Source organism: Amblyomma maculatum, chromosome 7, assembly GCF_055883805.1.
Source record: "Amblyomma maculatum isolate TAMU_Amacu chromosome 7, ASM5588380v1, whole genome shotgun sequence".
Lineage (NCBI taxonomy): Eukaryota > Metazoa > Arthropoda > Arachnida > Ixodida > Ixodidae > Amblyomma > Amblyomma maculatum.
In genome coordinates, this window is record NC_139350.1 from 55727201 (window position 1) to 55732932 (window position 5732).

The 5732-nt window shown below is 48.1% G+C and overlaps 1 non-coding gene across 1 annotated transcript; it reads left to right on the forward strand.

Annotated features, from left to right (window-relative positions):
* Positions 1 to 1731: 1731 nt before the first annotated feature.
* On the forward strand, positions 1732 to 1805 carry TRNAH-GUG (transfer RNA histidin (anticodon GUG)). The gene has a single exon. It is a non-coding gene; the product is annotated as a tRNA-His (tRNA).
* Positions 1806 to 5732: the final 3927 nt, after the last annotated feature.

Below are 5732 nucleotides of genomic sequence, written 5' to 3' on the forward strand. Positions count from 1 at the left end.
ACTCCTCCCGGTGGTGGCATTTTTTGGTTGTAGCCGTAGTGTCGTGGTTGTAACGGTGCAGCACAAGCAAGTTTGGTTAATTGAGAGAAATGCACACATCTGACATTTCAGTTGCTGTAGTCTCGTGGATTAAGTCAAAAAATGCTTCATGAAACACTAAACACCCTAGCCATTTGAAGCCGCCCGAGCGTTTTTTAGCTAGAGAAGCATTCTTCTTGGCATACCGCCCGACCCGGCCTCCGTGGCGCAATCGGCTAGCGCGTTCGGCTGTTAACCGAAAGGTTGCAGGAACGAGTCTTCCCGGTGACGGCATTTTTTGTTGCAGTTGTAGTTTAGTAGTTGCCACGGTGCATTACAAGCAAGTTTGGTTAGTTGAGAGAAATGCACACATCTGACATTTTACTTTGTTGCTGTAGTCTCGTGGATTTAATGAAAAAAAATGCTTCATGAAACACTAAACACCCTAGCCATTTGAAGCTGCCCGAGAGTGTTGTTAGCTAGAGAAGCATTCTTCTTGGGACACCCCCCGACCCGGCCTCCGTGGCGCAGTCGGCTAGCACGTTCCGCTGTTAACCGAAAGGTTGGAGGTCCGACTCCTCCCGGTGGTGGCATTTTTTGGTTGTAGCCGTAGTGTCGTGGTTGTAACGGTGCAGCACAAGCAAGTTTGGTTAACTGAGAGAAATGCACACATCTGACATTTCACTTTCTTGCTGTAGTCTCGTGGATTAAGTGAAAAAAATGCTTCATGAAACACTAAACACCCTAGCCATTTGAAGCTGCCCGAGAGTGTTGTTAGCTAGAGAAGCATTCTTCTTGGCATACCGCCCGACCCGGCCTCCGTGGCGCAATCGGCTAGCGCGTTCGGCTGTTAACCGAAAGGTTGGAGGAACGAGTCCTCCCGGTAGCGGCATTTTTTGGTTGCAGCTTTAGTGTAGTAGTTGTAACGGTGCAGCACAAGCAAGTTTGGTTAATTGCGAGAAATGCACACATCTGACATTTTACTTTGTTGCTGTAGTCTCGTGGATTAAATGAAAAAAATGCTTCATTAAACACTAAACACCCTAGCCATTTGAAGCTGCCCGAGCGTGTTAGCTAGAGAAGCATTCTTCTTGGCATACCCCCCGACCCGGCCTCCGTGGCGCAATCGGCTAGCACGTTGGGCTGTTAACCGAAAGGTTGGAGGTCCGACAACTCCCGGTGGTGGCATTTTTTGATTGTAGCCGTACTGTTGTATTTGTCCTGGTGCAGCACAAGCAAGTTTGGTTAGTTGAGAGAAATGCACATATCTGACACTTTACTTTGTTGCTGTAGTCTCGTGGATTTAATGAAAAAAATGCTTCATGAAACACTAAACACCCTAGCTATTTGAAGCTGCCCGAGAGTGTTGTTAGCTAGATCAGCATTCTTCTTGGCATACCCCCCGACCCGGCCTCCATGGCGCAATCGGCTAGCACGTTCGGCTGTTAACCGAAAGGTTGGAGGTCCGACCCCTCCCGGTGGTGGCATTTTTTTGGTTGTAGCTGTAGTGTAGTAGTTGTCACGGTGCAGCACAAGCAAGTTTGGTTAGTTGAGAGAAATGCACACATCTGACATTTTACTTGGTCGTTGTAGTGTCGTGGATTAAATGAAAAAAAAAATGCTTCATGAAACACTAAACACCCTAGCCATTTGAAGCTGCCCGAGAGTGTTGTTAGCTAGATCAGCACTCTTCTTGGCATAGCCCTCGATCCGGCCTCCGTGGCGCAATCGGCTAGCACGTTCGGCTGTGAACCGAAAGGTTGGAGGTCCGACTCCTCCCGGTGGCGGCATTTTATGTTGCAGTTGTAGAGTAGTAGTTGTCATGGTGCAGCACAAGCAAGTTTGGTTAGTTGAGAGGAACGCACACATCTGACATTTTACTTTGTCGCTTTAGTGTCCTGGATTAAATGAACAAAATGCTTCATGAAACACTAAACACCCTAGCCATTTGAAGCCGCCCGAGCGTGTTGTTAGTTAGAGAAGCATTCTTCTTGGCATACCCCCCGACCCGGCCTCCGTGGCGCAATCGGCTAGCGCGTTCGGCTGTTAACCGAAAAGTTGGAGGTTCGGTTCCTCCCGTTGGCGGCATTTTTCGGTTCTCGCTGCAATGTAGTAGTTGTCACTGTGCAGCACAAGCAAGTTTTTTTAATTGAGAGAAACACACACATCTGACATTTCACTTTCTTGCTGTAGTCTCGTGGATTAAGTGAAAAAAATGCTTCATGAAACACTAAACACCCTAGCCATTTGAAGCTGCCCGAGAGTGTTGTTAGCTAGAGAAGCATTCTTCTTGGGATACCCGCGACCGGCCTCCGTGGCGCAATCGGCTAGCGCGTTCGGCTGTTAACCGAAAGGTTGGAGGAACGAGTCCTCCCGGTGACGGCATTTTTTTTGTTGTAGCTGAAGTGTAGTAGTTGTCACGGTGCAGCACAAGCAAGTTTGGTTAGTTGAGAGAAATGCACACATCTGACATTTTACTTGGTCGCTGTAGTGTCGTGGATTAAATGAAAAAAAAAAATGCTTCATGAAACACTAAACACCCTAGCTATTGGAAGCTGCCCGAGAGTGTTGTTAGCTAGATCAGCACTCTTCTTGGCATAGCCCTCGATCCGGCCTCCGTGGCGCAATCGGCTAGCACGTTCGGCAGTTAACCGAAAGGTTGGAGGTCCGACTCCTCCCGGTGGCGGCATTTTTTGTTGCAGTTGTAGAGTAGTAGTTGTCACGGTGCAGCACAAGCAAGTTTGGTTAGTTGAGAGGAACGCACGCATCTGACATTTTACTTTGTCGCTTTAGTGTCCTGGATTAAATGAACAAAATGCTTCAAGAAACACTAAACACCCCAGCCATTTGAAGCCGCCCGAGCGTGTTGTTAGTTAGAGAAGCATTCTTCTTGGCATACCCACCGACCCGGCCTCCGTGGCGCAATCGGCTAGCGCGTTCGGCTGTTAACCGAAAGGTTGGAGGTCCGACTCCTCACGGTGGTGGCATTTTTTTTGGTTGTAGCTGTAGTGTAGTAGTTGTCACGGTACAGCACAAGGAAGTTTGGTTAGTTGAGAGAAATGCACACATCTGACATTTTACTTTTTCGCTGTAGTGTGGTGGATTAAATGAAAAAAAAAATGCTTCATGAAAACACTAAACACCCTACCCATTTGTAGCTGCCCGAGAGTGTTGTTAGCTAGATCAGCATTCTTCTTACCATATCCCCCGACCCGGCCTCCGTGGCGCAATCAGCTAGCACGTTCGGCTGTTAACCGAAAAGTTGGAGGTCCGACTCCTCTCGGTGGTGGCATTTTTTTTGTTGTAGCCGTAGTGTAGTAGTTGTCACGGAGCAGCACAACCAAGTTTGGTTTGTTGAGAGAAATGCACACATCTGACATTTTACTTTGTCGCTGTAGTGTCATGGATAAAATGAAAAAAATGCTTCATGAAACACTAAACACCCTAGCCATTTGAAGCTGCCCGAGAGTGTTTTTAGCTAGATCAGCATTCTTCTTGGCATACCCCCCGACCCGGCCTCCGTGGCGGAATCGGCTAGCGCGTTCGGCTGTTAGCCGAAAGGTTGGAGGTCCGACTCCTCCTGGTGGTGGCATTTTTTGGTTGTAGCCGTAGTGTCGTGGTTGTAATGGTGCAGCACAAGCAAGTTTGGTTAATTGAGAGAAATGCACACATCTGACATTTCACTTGCTGTAGTCTCGTGGAATAAGTGAAAAAAATGATTCATGAAACACTAAACACCCTAGCCATTTGAAGCCGCCCGAGCGTGTTGTTAGCTAGAGAAGCATTCTTCTTGGCAAACCCCCCGACCCGGCCTCCATGGCGCAATCGGCTAGCGCGTTCGGCTGTTAACCGAAAGGTAGGAGGAACGAGTCCTCCCGGTGACGGCATTTTTTTGTTGCAGTTGTAGTGTAGTAGTTGCCACGGTGCAGCACAAGCAAGTTTGGTTAGTTGAGAGAAATGCACACATCTGACATTTTACTTTGTTGCTGTAGTCTCGTGGATTTAATGAAAAAAAATGCTTCATGAAACACTAAACACGCTAGCCATTTAAGCTGCCCGAGAGTGTTGTTATCTAGAGAAGCATTCTTCTTCGCACACCCCCCGACCCGGCCTCCGTGGCCAAATCGGCTAGCGCGTTCAGCTTTTAAGCGAAAAGTTGGAGGAACGAGTCCTCCCGGTGGTGCCATTTTTTGGTTGTAGCCGTAGCGTAGTAGTTGTCACAGTGCAGCACAAGCAAGTTTGATTAGTTGAGAGAAATGCACACATCTGACATTTTACTTTTTTGCTGTAGTCTCGTGGATTAAATGAAAAAAATGCTTCATCAAACACTAAACACCCTAGCCATTTGAAGCCGCCCGAGCGTGTTGTTAGCTACAGAAGCATTCTTCTTCGCATACCCCCCGACCCGGCCTCCGTGGTGCAATCGGCTAGCGCGTTCGGCTGTTAACAGAAAGGTTGGAGGAACCAGTCCTCCCGGTGGTGGCATTTTTTGCTTGTAGCCGTAGCGTAGTAGTTGTCACAGTGCAGCACAAGCAAGTTTGATTAGTTGAGAGAAATGCACACATCTGACATTTTACTTTGTTGCTGTAGTCTCGTGGATTAAATGAAAAAAATGCTTCATCGAACACTAAACACCCTAGCCTTTTGAAGCCGCCCGAGCGTGTTGTTAGCTACAGAAGCATTCTTCTTCGCATACCCCCCGACCCGGCCTCCGTGGTGCAATCGGCTAGCGCGTTCGGCTGTTAACAGAAAGGTTGGAGGAACCAGTCCTCCCGGTGGCGGCATTTTTTGGTTCTAGCTGTAGTGTAGTAGTTGTCACAGTGCAGCACAAGCAAGTTTGATTAGTTGAGAGAAATGCACACATCTGACATTTTACTTTGTTGCTGTAGTCTCGTGGATTAAATGAAAAAAATGCTTCATGAAACACTAAACACCCTAGCCATTTGAAGCCGCCCGAGAGTGTTGTTAGCTAGATCAGCATTCTTCTTGGCATACCCCCCGACCCGGCCTCCGTGGCGCAATCGGGTAGCGCATTCAGCTGTTAACCGAAAGGTTGGAGGTTTGGTTCCTCCCGTTGGCGGCATTTTTCGGTTCTAGCTGCAATGTAGTAATTGTCACTGTGCAGCACAAGCAAGTTTTTTTTAATTGAGAGAAACACACACATCTGACATTCTGCATTGTTGCTGCTAAATGAAAAAAATCGTCACGAAACACTAAAAGCTCTCGCCATTTGAAGCTGCCCGAGCGTGTTGTTAGCAAGAGAAGCATTCTTCTTGGCCTACCCCCCGACCCGGCCTCCGTGGCGCAATCGGCTAGCACGTTCGGCTGTTAACCAAAGGGTTGGAGGTCCGACTCCTCCCGGTGGTGGCATTTTTTGGTTGTAGCCGTAGTGTCGTGGTTGTAACGGTGCACATAAGCAAGTTTGGTTAATTGAGAGAAATGCACACATCTGACATTTCCCGTTGTTGCTGTAGTCTCGTGGATTAAATGAAAAAAATGCTTCATGAAACACTAAACACCCTAGCCATTTGAAGCCGCCCGAGAGTGTTGTTAGCTAGATCAGCATTCTTCTTGGCATACCCCCCGACCCGGCCTCCGTGGCGCAATCGGGTAGCGCATTCAGCTGTTAACCGAAAGGTTGGAGGTTTGGTTCCTCCCGTTGGCGGCATTTTTCGGTTCTAGCTGCAATGTAGTAATTGTCACTGTGCAGCACA